Source organism: Fukomys damarensis, unplaced genomic scaffold (assembly GCF_012274545.1).
Source record: "Fukomys damarensis isolate Sample0158 unplaced genomic scaffold, DMR_v1.0_HiC HiC_scaffold_21, whole genome shotgun sequence".
Lineage (NCBI taxonomy): Eukaryota > Metazoa > Chordata > Mammalia > Rodentia > Bathyergidae > Fukomys > Fukomys damarensis.
In genome coordinates this window covers 37,924,559-37,938,090 of record NW_022900933.1, presented here as the reverse complement: position 1 = coordinate 37,938,090, position 13,532 = coordinate 37,924,559, and positions in this window count along the sequence as shown.

Here is a 13,532-nt window from a genome sequence, read left to right as displayed (position 1 = left end):
TAAATTCAATCCCTGGTGCCCACCCCCAAAATTATGAGGCAGGATTTTGCAACGTCACTACACAGCCCGGACTAGATTCAAACTTCCAATCCTCCTGCCTCAGCCTCCAGAGTGCTAGGGTTACAGGAATGTGCCACCACTCTCTCAGTCAGGCAACCCATATTTCTGAAACAAGAAAGACCACAAAGTAGAGAGCCACAACTACTTACAGCAAGCTCCTGATAAAGGTGTTTAGGGTTCTAGCTGCACTACAAACAATACCGCAGACTGGGAGGCTCAGGCCACAGTGATGTCTCACAGTTAGGAAGTGGAGAGTCCAAGACCTAAATGCCAGCATGGTTTCTTTGCTGTGGAGGACCCACTCTGGCTCTCCATCCCACAAAACAGAGTGTGAGGTGCTGGGCTAGATTAATCTAGTGCTAGCTCCACACTTATCAAACAAAGGCAGGAACAAGACAGTCTCTGACCTCCCAGGCTCAGTTCTTGTTACAACACTCAAGAAAATCAAGAACCCAGGGGACTCAGAAGGCAGCGGCTAGGGACTGGGGACGCTCAGGGGTAGCATGCTTTCCTAGCATGAGTATAGGCCCTAGGTTCGAGTCCCCATACTTCAAGCAAGCAAGTGCACAAAGTCAATGAGGCAGTCCTAGAGTACCTCTATCGGGGGCAGGTGAGCAGAGCCAACAGTATGAATCTGGCCAAATGCCCTTTCCCCACGACCCATGGTTTCCTTCTCTCAGCCTCTTCTAACCTCTCCTTTCTACCTGGATCAATCTGCCTATTCTAAGGTCCTCCTATACATGCTCATGGAGCATTCAACTTTCATGTCATTTATTTCACTAAGCAGTTTTCCTTCCACTGTAACAAATAAAACATTTCATTTATTTTCATAAACAACATTCTGGTTTCTACAAAATCAACAAAAATCAACCAAAGGGGAGAAAGATCTCTACAATACAAATTAAAGAACAATGAAGAAACTGGAGACACTAAGATGGAGAAGACCTCCCATACTCATAGATAGCCGAATTTACTGTTAAAATGGTCATTTTATCAAACACAACCCATAGGTTCAGTACAGTCTCATCAAAATCCCAATGACATTCTTCACAGAACTAAAATTCACATGGAAACACATGCAACCCAGAAGAGCCATCCTAAACAAAAAGAGTAAGACTACAGGCACTATTAACACCTAATTTCAAATTATGCCACAAAGCCACAGTAACAAAAACAGTATGGTACTGGCACAAAGGAGCCAAAAACACAGGTAGAGGAAAGACAGCCTCTTTAACACACTGTGGAGAAAAAACTGGACACCCATATGTAGAGACTGAAACCAGATCCCACCTCTCATTCTGTATAAATATCAACTCAAAATGTATCAAAAATGCTTAAGATCTGAGACTTTGAAAATGACAAAAGAAAACATGGGACACACTCAAAGCCATAGGCACAGGGGCTGAGGATTTAGCTCAGTGGTGCCACGCCTGCCTCTCAAGCACCAATGTCCCAAGTTTGATCCCCAGTACAGAGGGAAGAAGAAAAAAAAAAAGGCAGCCACAGACTTCCTGAACAACACTCCAACAGCATAGGAGGTAACAGCTAGAATCAGTCACAGGGCTACATCAAAATAAAAAGTTCCTGCACAGCCATGGGAAAGCACCAACAGAGGAAAGAGAAAGCCTACAGAATAGGTGAAAATCTTTGCCAACTACTTTGTTTTACGGGGGGGGGGGTCCCCCCCTCACTATGTAGTTCAGGTTGGCTTCAAACTCACTGTGATCCTCCTGCCTCAGCATGGCGGCCAGCTACTCTTCTGACAGCCTAATATCTAGAATACATAAAGACCTCATAAACACCAAAAAAAATCAAGTAAGTGGGCAAGTGAATTGCATAGACACTTCTCAAAAAAGTACAAGTGGCCAATTAGTATTTTCTTTTATTCAGTTTATTGGTACATTTTAGGTATACAGTACAATTATATCATCATTGGGATCTTGTACCTTTACATGACAGGCCAATTAGTATTTTCTAATAATATAGAACAACTTTAGCCATCAGGGAAATTCAAAACAAAACTGCACTGAGATTCTATCTTACCCAGCAAGAAAAAAAAAAAAAAAAATGCTGCTGAGGATGAGGGAGAGATGACCTAGGGAAACCAGTACAGAGGATTCTCAAAAACTAAAGACAAGGGTCGGAGATGTAGTGCAGTGGCACTGTGCCTGTCTCATAGGAAGGACTTCAGCGAAACGTCCTGAGTTTGATCCCCAGTAGTGCAAAACAAACAAACAAACAAAAACTAAAGACAGGCTTGGGCATGGTGGCCGCATACCTGTAATCCCAGCATTGGAGAGGCTGAGGCAGGAAGATCACCAAATTCAAGGCCAGTCTGGGCTACATAGTTCAGGATCAGCCTACACTATAGAGGCCCTCTCTCAAAAAACAAAAGACGTTTTTGAGAAGCAATTTAAGAATTTATGAAGCAATTTAAGGATTCTTACAAGATTGTGGTTGGCGCACGCCTGTAATCCCAGCACTCGGGAGGCTGAGGCAGGAGGATCGCTGTGAGTTTGAGACCAACCTGGGCTACACAGTGAAGGCGCACGCCTAATCCCAGCACTCGGGAGGCTGAGGCAGGAGGATCGCTGTGAGTTTGAGACCAACCTGGGCTACACAGTGAGTTCCAGATCAGTCTCAACTACATAGTGAGACCTATGTCTCAAAAAACCAAAAAGATTGTGGTGGATATGTTATTAGTCTCATTGCAATAATCAACCCACAATACACACATATATCAAAACACATTGTATGTCCTAACTCAAACACATAATTTTGTCAATTACATTTTAAAAATTTTTAAAAAAGGGCGGGGGAGATTTCTAGCTACACCCAGTGGCATATACCTGTACTCCTAGCACTCAGGAGGCAGAGGCAAGAGGATTACAAATTCAAGGCCAGCCTGGACAACATAGCAAGACCCTGTTTCAAGCCAATAAAACAAACCCACATACACTGTGTATACACAGCACATTTGGTTTACCCATTCATCTACCAATAGACACTTGGGTTCTTTCTCTTTTTCTCGCCCCAGGATGATGTTTGAACCCAGGGCCCTGTAGTGCTAGATAAGTGCTCTACCACTGTTCTATAATAGTTTCCGTTTTTATATTTTGCGTCAGGGCCTTGCTCAATCACCCAGGCTGGCCTCAGACTTGCAATTCTACCACAGCCATCCAGGCAGCCAGGATCACAGGCATGGCACCACTGCACCGGGCTAGGCATGTGTTGTTCCTGCCTTTTAGGGAATGTGGCTGCTGCTGCTGGAACCCCTGATGTGCAAATGCACCATCTGCTCGTGCAAGCAGAGTTTTACTGGAACACAACCCTGCTCTTTATGGATGGTCTGCGGTTTCTTTCCTATCAAAGGCACGCAGACTTGATCAGCTCCAAGAAAAATATAACCCACAAATACAATCTGGCCGTATACAGAGATTCTGATGACGCTTGATGTACAGAATGGAACTTTGGAGGAGATGTGATTAAATTGTAGTAGTGTTTATATTGGGAACAACTCTGATAACAACTTTACTTAACAGGACCTAATACCTAATAATCCATTTTCAGCAGGTCTTTAAAACAAGTCAGATTAATCTTGGAAGGGGAATGAACATGGCTAGGTAAGGTAATGATGAGGCAGTGGGGAGGAATGTTTCTCATGGGTGTTTCTTGCAAGGTAGGGCCACTTGTGCAGATGGTGTGCAGGAGATCTGGAGACCTCCTTGGTTTCAGAAACTGTGCAACTGAGCAGACAACCCTCCAGAAAGCACCAGACATCCAAGTGTCAGGGCAGAAACCAGCCACAAACACACAGATTGCACTCACTGTCAAAGAAAAAGCACAGAAGGGTATCTACTGCATGAGTATAGAGGAGGAGCTGGGCGTGGTGGTGCATGCCTGTAATCCCAGCATTCGGGAGGCTGAGGCAGGAGGATCCTGTGAGTTCGAGACAAACCTGGGCTACATAGTGAGACCCTGTCTCAAAAAACCAAGAGTATAGAGAGAGGCTGGACGTGGTGAGGCACGCCTGTAATCCCAGCATTTGGGAGGCTGAGGCAGGAGGATCACTGTGAGTTTGAGGCCATCCTGGGATACAGATGAATTTAAAACCAGCCTGTACTACTAGGTGAGACCCTGTCTCAAAAAAGCAAAACTAAGGCTGGAGATGTAGCACAGTGGTGTTGCAGCCTGCCTTGCAAGAGCGAGGCCCCAAGTTCAATACCCATTACCAAAAAAAGAAAAAAAAAAAAAAAAAAAAGCAAAATCAGCCCAGGATTTAGCTCAGTAGTACCATACAAGCAATAGGTCCTGAGTTCAGTCCCCAGGATACACACACACACACACACACACACACACACACAAAAGGGCAAAGCAAAGCGAAAGTGTACAGAGGGAAGCTTCAGACCTGAAATCCCGCAAATCTAACACTGAAGGACGGAGAAGCACTGCAAAGGAGCCTGAAGAGACACAACAAGCTCCCCAGTGGAAATGTTACTAAGTGGCCATGGCGACTTTTGTCTCCCAGACACAGGCAAGGACGGAGGCTCTGCTTTTGAACACCATACACACAACCAGGGACAGGGTCAGTGATACCGTGTTCCTGCCTACAAATATCTTTCATTGATCTAAGTCTGAAGTAACTCTGGTGGTTACATTTTCATTATATAAAGTCTGTCAAAAAACAGCATGCACTTCAGTAGTTTGTTGTACTAACTGTCCAGAAGCTCATAGCCACCATTTGAGCACCTCTTGCAATTGTAGAAGCCAAAGGTAACTTGTATTAATCTCATGTCTCAATAAATTTAATATTAAAATATTCACACAAGTTTTTCTCTTCTTCATGTATACACTTTTGGGTGGATTCGGAATTAAAGCTCCATACTATCATATAACTTATTCCTTAAAAACTGTGTACTACTGAGCCAGGAATTAGCTCAGTGGAACAGTGCCTGCCAGGTAAGTGAAGGTCCTGAATTCAATTCCTGGTACAAAAAAAGAAAGACAGAGAGAAAAAGACAAGGGGAGGGAGGGGAGAAGTATACTGCATGGGTTGGGGATTTATTTAGCTCAGTGGTTCCACCCACTACCTCACAAGCACAAGGATGGGGAGTTTGATCCCTGTACAGAGATCATCCCTGGTATGAAAAGAAAAGAAAAGAAAAGGAAAAGAAAAGAGAAAAGAAACAGTGTACTATACACTGGAACTAATTTGGAAAACTCCTTGAGACTAGTACACAAGAAATGTGAATAAGACCATTATTCAAAAAACAATAAAACTTAAGGAAAAAACACAACAAAAGATACGAGCTTCTACTCCCAGAATAAAAAAGATACACTTACATGACCACTTCATGTCCACCAAAAGCTAAACACATTATGAAAGCAAATAAAATAATGTCAATATTTACTATGATTTGGTCATTCTTATCTTTTTTTTTTTTTTTTTTTTTTTTTTTGGCAGCAGCGATCGAACTCAGGTCCTTCTGCTTGCAAGGCAGGCGCCAGAATCACTAAGCTAAATCTCCAGCCCTCTAACAACTTTTGAAAAAAACAGAAAAAAATAAAAAGGAAAGAAACAAACTATTAAAAGGTGCGCACAGGAGCACAGGCCTGCGAGCCCAACCCTCAGCAGGAAGTCGCCAGCCTGTACTGCAGAGTTCATGGCCAGAGTGAACCACAGTGGGACCCTGACCCCCTTTCTCCTCTCCCCGCAAAGCTCCCCTGAAACTTACTTAGTAACCAGTGCGAGTCAGTGAGCTTAGTTATTAGAGCACAGCTAGCAGTGCAAATGAAGGCCAACCCCAGAGCTCCAACTTGGCTGCTAGTGTAAGCAGTGCTGCAGATCACACCCAGCACCCCACCCCTGAGCTCCGCCCAGTGCCTCAGAATTCCAACTGAGGAAGCCTGAGAATGAAAGTGCGACTCAGAGGGGTGCACAGGTAGGCATCACCTTCTTGGAAACTTCAAGCCCAAACTGTCACTTTGGTGATTCCAGTGCTATGACCCAAATGACCTGGAAGGAGAGCAGAGCCTAAGACTAGGAGGCGCAAGCAGAAGAATCTAAGAGCACCCGGTGAGCGGGGGGGACACAGTGAACTCGGTCAGTCTTTGCAGATGGTGCTAGTGGGAAGGAGAAATCACACGTCTCTGGCCTGTCCCTGTACCCAGCGTCCAGGGTCCATCTCAGCCGCCAAGGCAATCATCACTCCCAAGGCAATGGGAGACAACGCTAGAGACTGAAAACCGTCTACAGCAAGATGTGACTCAGGACTCCGCCCCAGAGAAATAGAGAATGCTGCTGCTCTGCCCACCACACTCCAACTCAGCAGGTTTCCTTGGTGCTGGTCAATGTCCAACAAAAAGCAATTAATATCCTCAACCCTTCCTCCTTCCAGAACCCTCAGTGTCTGAGGGCAGGTAAGACGTGCTAAGCACCCGAGGCTGAAGGCGGGGCAGGTGATTACAGTCCCCTACTGCCACCGATCTGGTAGCTCCAAACAGCCAGGCAGTGGTGCATACCTGTAATCCCAGCACACTGGGAAGGCTGAGGCAGGAAAGACAGCAATTTTAAGCCCAGCTCAAGCAACTTACAGATTTAGTCAAAATAAGGGGCTTGTGGGGATGTAGCTCAATCTCCAGGGCCCCCAACATAAAACTACCACAGACTGACTCCTCCACCACTGTCTGCACCCCTCTTCTTTCCTCCTCGGTGGTCCATTCCCTTCATCGCCTTCTTGTGATGGTCAGGACACCGTGCATGCAGGGCCCATTGGCTATGCCCCATCAGAGCCTCAGTCTGATCACACTCCCAGCTCCAGGATCTCCGGAGCCAGTGTCCTCATCTTTCCACAAGTCCCAATACCAGAGGCCTGCGTGGAGTGGGGAGGGCCAAGGGGAGACTACCCCACACCCCCGCGTCTCAGCCCTAGGGACCACAAGCAGCAACACCCGAACTCATAACCACTGTGCCAGTGCATTACTCCACCCTCACACTCTGAAGGCGGGACTTTCGCCCAGTATTCTCCACCAGGCTTTCCTATTCTAAAGGACAGCCTAAAGACCTCAGGGCATTACCAGTTTTCTTTCTCTAGGCCTGCTTGGGTCTCTATCAGCTCTACAGCAACACTGAAATCTGACACCGCACTGGCTAAAAGAAATCTGGTTTTTGACACTAATGCCAAGCATTACTCTTCACATACACAGCAGCTTTTGTCTTATCTTTGGGATGGCAGGGACCATACACACCCAGGCCCACAGTTGTTCATTGTTAATTTAGTCCTATGAAAAGCTTGCTTTTTTCTGAGGTATTTTTCGGCATCTTGATATCACATAAAGATAATACAATTTCTTTATCTCACTTGCCATGTTTCCTTTCATTTGTGATCTTGATTTTCCATTTTTGCCAATTCACTTATGTACATACGTGCATGTCGGCAAATTTTGTTTCCCCACACCTTTCACAGGAAGACACTAACTTTGTTGTAGCAACTGTTGCTTATGGCAAAATAATCATTATCTACTCATCACTACCACCTAAACCTTTTCAAAAATGGGAAAGCACTTGGGCCAGGGATTTAGCTCAGTGGTGTCACGCCTGCCTTGCAAGTGCAAGGTCTTGAGTTCGATCTCTGGTACAAAAAAAAAAAAAAGCACTCAATACTTGGGACTCAGAGAGGCAAAAACCAGACATGACCTCCTGGGCATGGTAGCAAACACCTGGAATCTCAGCACTCAGGAGGCTGGGGCAGGAGGATCACCAGGACCTTGAGATCAGCCTGGGCTACACAGAGAGTTTAAGGACAGCCTGAAATATAAAGTGAGATTCTATCTCAAAAATCAAAACAAATAAACGCATAAAATAAAAATTTATAAGACATCAAACCAAAAGGCTTTAAAGAACTAAAGCTTCAGAAATTTCAAGTTAAAAGGCTGAGATCGCTGGGCGTGGTAGTGTATACCTATAATCCCAGCACTTGGGAGGCTGAGGCAGGAGGATCCCTGTGAGTTCGAGAACAGCTTGGGCTACATACTGAGTTCCAGGTCATTCTCAACTACATAGTGAGACCCTGTCTTAAAAAAAAGCTGAGATTTATTTCAATGGTGCCACTGCCTGCCTCAAAAGCACAAGGTTCCGGAATTCCATCACAGGTAACAACAAAAAAAATGTTTTTTAAAAGTTAAACCAGGCATGGTGGTGCACACCTGTAATCCCAGCACTTGGAAAGGCGAGGCAGGAGGATCCCTGTGAATTTGAGAATAGCCTGGGCTGCTATATAGTGAGTACCAGAGCAGACTGAACTACACAGTGAGACTTGTCTGAACAACAAAACAAGAAATTTCAAGTTAACTAACTGTCCAAAGCAGCACAGCACGGTGTGTACCCTACCTGGTATTTCAATCTAGGTCCACTTCTAGAGTCTACACTGTTCCTCATATGATATTCTCACCTTTCCCCGTGTTTAATACTCCTTATACTGGAATAAACCAGAATAACTTATTTTACATCTTTATTTTATCTGGAATAAACCAGAATAACTTATTTTACATCTTTATTTTATCAGTGATGAGTGTAGCACACATACACACAGTAGTGTGGAGTCAGTGCGTGTACAGAACACATCTTAATCTGTTTTCACCCCACTGCCAATCTTGATTCCCCTTTCCTTTGAGAAAGATCTACTTTGCATTATCTTTTATTTCGCTCTTTATTTCTATTTTGGGTTTTCCCCAAGAGAAACAAAGTGGACTTCAAGCTTTTGTGTCTGATTTATCAGAATGGTAGCCTGGTCCATGTCATGATCCAACTTTATAGCACAACTTCCACCCATTCAATTATTTATCAAGAGCACTATTCCAAGTTCAGTGCTCTCTGAGATGAGAGCAGGCCAGCCCAGCAGAGCAGCTTTCCCACCCTTCACAGCGGTGGCAGCCCCTCACCCTACTCCCTGGCTCTATTTGAGGGGAATTAACCCACACACCAACGAGCCACTAATGCTAGTTCTGACTGCATATGTCATCCGCTGTTTAAATGCATCAGAAGCCATCTTGGAAAGCTAATGATATTAGGGTGTTCCTGGAGGGCTGGGAAGTGACCTTCCTATCATCACACCATGATTTGCAAAGTAGAATTTCTCTGCTGTAAAGATCGAACATGGGAGCTGGAGCCTGGTGTAGTGGTGCATGCCTGCAATCCCAGCACTCAGGATGCTGAGGCAGGAGCCAGCAGGGGCTACATAGTGGGCTCAAGGCCACCTTGAATTACAAAGTTGAGACCCTGCCTCACCAAAAAGGGAAGTGAGGGCTGCGGATGTAGCTCAGTGGTTCCGTAACCTGGTACCAAAATAAAGAAAACAAAGAAAAAGAAAAAATTCATTGCACTCAGGCATGGCAGCACACACCTGCGATCCCAGTAAGCACTTTGGAAGGCTAAGGTAGGAAGAAGGATCACAGGTTCTAGTCTAGCCTGGGAGACTTAGCAAGACCATGTAGCTTAGTGTGACAGTAAATAACTTGTTATGAGCTCTGAGTTTCTCAACTTTAGGAAACACCAAATCTGCAAAATGGTATTAAAAAACAAACAGGAATCCCTCTTTTAAATAACTATCAGTCTGCCATATGCGTTGTTGTTGTTTTTAATTTATTCTCTTCCAAAAGCCTAATATGCTAGTTGTAAGTGGAAGAGGCCTTGACCTTTTTCTGATTCAGATTTCGCCCCTTAGGACAAGGTGGCTCTTGCCAGGGAGAGGAAAGGGAAGGTTAATAACCGGATGCTTAAGGGCACAGGAGTGCAGGTTGGAACTCAGGGGCAGAGGCTGCTCATGGTCACCTGGAGGATGTGAATCCTTGAGACAGCTTTTTTTGCATCACTCCATGGAAATGTACCATTATGGTATCTATACTTAGTGATAAACAGCAAGGTAAGGGAAGAGAAAAATACCCAGAGAAACAGCAAATGGCCATGAATTAATTTTTGGCAAACCTTAACTTTCTGAACATATAAAATGAGGAACTTTCAATACATTTTGATTTTTTTCCAACTTACTGATTTAAGGGCGCAGTGGTGCACACCCGTAATCCCAGCACTCAGGAGGCTGAGGCAGGAGGATTGCTCTGCCTTCGAGACCAACCTGGGCTACATAGTGAGTTCCAAATCAGTCTCAACTACTTAGTGAGACCCGGTCTCAAAACAGCAACAACCACAACCACACATGCACACAAAACCAACTTACTGATTTAAAATCAGTGGTTTTCTGGTCCTGGATGTTTTGCTTAATTTAGCACAAATATATATACCTCTATATTCAGTCTTACCAGAAATGATTAAAAAAAAAAGAGAGAGAGAAATGATTAAAATATCAACTACCTGACAGAAGGTCACAACTCCTTAACACATGAACTCAAGATCTGAAAGCTACATATGTTTTATTTTTGTTTTTTGGTGCTGGGTATCAAACTCTGGTCCTTGCACTTGTGAGGCAGGCAACGGAACCAACGAGGTAAGTCCCAGGCCAGCTATGTATGTTTTAATGCTCAGCTTTTATCATTAACCCCTGATTCAACCCAAAGGTTTAGTTTAAGTGGTTTGGTTTATAATGAGCTCCACAAGACACAGCCATTCCTACCTAGTAGTCAACACCTGCAGAACACACACACAACACAATGCCCTAAATCTGCCAAAACTGAAGTGTTCATTTAATTACATATAAGGGGAAAAAACCCATGTTAGCACTGGGGTTACTACATAAAATATAATTCATTAGAAGTATTATTCAAAGCATAGTTCTGCTGCGATTAAATTTTCTCATCTGCAATAGTTCCTAAAGGATGACATGCTACAAGCTGAATGAACTTTGAAAACATGTCAACCCAGACACAGAGAGCCACATAAAGTGTCTGGCGTAGCCAGGCGTAGGGACACAGGCCAGTAATCCCAGCTACTCTGGAGGCTAAGGCAAGAGGCTCACACATTCAAGGCCAGCCTAGCCTGGACAACTTAAGACTGCTTTTGAGGGACCCTTCCTCAAAATGAAGACAGGACAAGTAAAGAGGGATGGGGCTGTAGCTCTCTGGGTTCAATCTCCAATCCCCAAAGGGGGTTGGACTGAAACAGTCAAATCCATGAAGACACAAAGTTTGGTGTCAGGGGCTAGGGTGAAGGGATACAGGTACCGAGTTTCCTTTTGGAGAAATGAAGTTCTGCAATGAGATAATAGTGATGTTTTTTGTTTGTTTGAGACAGTATCACTACGTAATTCAGGCCAGCCTTGAACTCATGGGGCTCCCTCCTGCCTCAGCCTCCTGAATGCTGGGATTACAGGCATGCACCACCATGCCTGGCTCTTATAGTAGTGATTGTTGCACAATCTCGTGATACAGAAAAAGTACTGAACAGTGGGAGAAATTATATTAATTTTTTCAAAGGAAAAAAGCCAACCTCTCAGTCTAAAACTCCCCTACACAGAACTACCAGCTTCCCCTGTGGCTGTTTCATTCAAAAGCTGTCCATCATGGAGAACCATGTCACCCTGCTAAATTCAAGGAAGACGACGTACAAGCAGAGAACCACAAAAATCCAAATATTTGGTTTCCACAAACATGCTGACTCCCACTAAATTGCTGATGACGTTTTCTCTTATTTTTTTTTCTTTTTTGTACTGGTGATCAAACTCAGGACCTCGCGCTTACCAGGCAGGTGCTGTGCCACTCAGCTAAATCCCCGGCCCAAATGTACAATTATATTTTACTAAGGATTTTTAGGTCACTCAGTTTGGGGCTTAGGCAAAACTGTGGCACGTCTGTAATCACAGCACTGGGGAGGCTGTAGCAGGAGGCTCACCATGAGTTGGAGGCATGACTGTCTTAAAACACACACACAAAACAAAAAAACAAAAACCGGTGGTTTGACAATTCATTCCCACCCATCTCTAAGGGATTAATTTAGCAGACAACACATTAGTTAAAACCCTTGTGCCTAAAACCAAATGGGATTCTGGATAGGAAAGCAGTTAACACAGTGCCCACCACGTCAACACAAACACACAGTCTAGCATAACAGTCCGCTTTGGTGTTTTCACCCATCACTGTATCATCCCATTTCAGTTTTGTTTTTGTTTTTGTTTTTGGTACCGGGGATCGAACTCGGGTCCTTGCACTTGCGAGGCAGGCCACCCGCTAAGCTAAATCCCCCGCCCCCCATTTCAGTTCTGAAAACAGGAAACTTCTCAGAACTCAAACCTGACCCAGGCACAGCTGACCACAAAATACTGAGGTTATCTTTAGTAATAATTCTAATCCACAAGGACAAAAGGATAATTTACCACAAAACACATTTGAGCAAAGAAAAGGCCATTCTGTTACTGTCATATAAATGTGCATTAAAATAACCACAAACAGCCCCGTGTAATCCCAGAAGTAAGGGGGGCTGAGGCAGGAGAATCACCCAGAGTTCTAGACTTATCTGGGTTAGCGAGTTCAAGGCCAGCTTTAGTTATGTACATAGCAAGACCCTGACTCAAACAAATAGATAAAATAAGTATATAGCGAGACCCTGACTCAAACAAATAAATAAAATAATCCAGACTGTACATCTTTGTAAGCAGCCACTTACAGAGGAAATAAGACCAAATGCTGACTTAAATGTAAATTAACCCACATGAGTTAAGTCCCTTTGCCTTTCTCCTCTACCTGGCTGACGTGACACACACTTATCAGGCAGCGTCATACACTACCAAGTTTCTGGGTCTGGAAAAGTAGGTCAATAATTTGGTAACATTACATGCAGAACATGTAAAATACACCGGAAGTCCAAAGCAACCACACCGTGAGATAAAGCATAGCGTCATGTGGTTAACATACTTTTGCCTAAGGACCTAAATTCAAATCGTATCTTGAGCAAATCCCGTGTCCAGGCTGGCCTCGAACATGCTATGCTATTCACCTGCCTCTGCGCATAGCAGCTGGGACCACAGGCCTGGATACCACGCCCCGCCTGACAATCTTTTAACACGCAAAGATCCTAACCTAGTTGGGGGCCCTATCCATTTCTAAGAATCTAGTAAGTCGCTTCAAATCACGAGAAAGGGGTCCCAACCTCGGCATCAAACGAAACACCCCCAGGCGCTGGGTTAGCTAGAGGCGGAAGGTCTCGGTGGGGTAGGCCGCGGCCGTTCGGCTGGGCAGCGAGCCCCGCTCACTAGGCGACAACCGCCTCCCGGGAGCGCAAGGCGAAACAAAGATCCACAGGCAGGCACAACTGAGCGCCCGCCAACCGCCGCGCCGGAACCGACACGCAGCTCTGTAAAGGCGCTTCCCCGAGAAGCACACGAGAGCGCTTCGCTAGAGCGGGATCGCGTCCCGCCTGCCCGGGAGCAGAGTTCGCAGGGCCGGGCAGGGTGCGCCCTGCGCAGGCCCCACGGCTGGGCAGAGCCCCGCTCACTAGGCGACAACCGCCTCCCGGGAGCGCAAGGCGA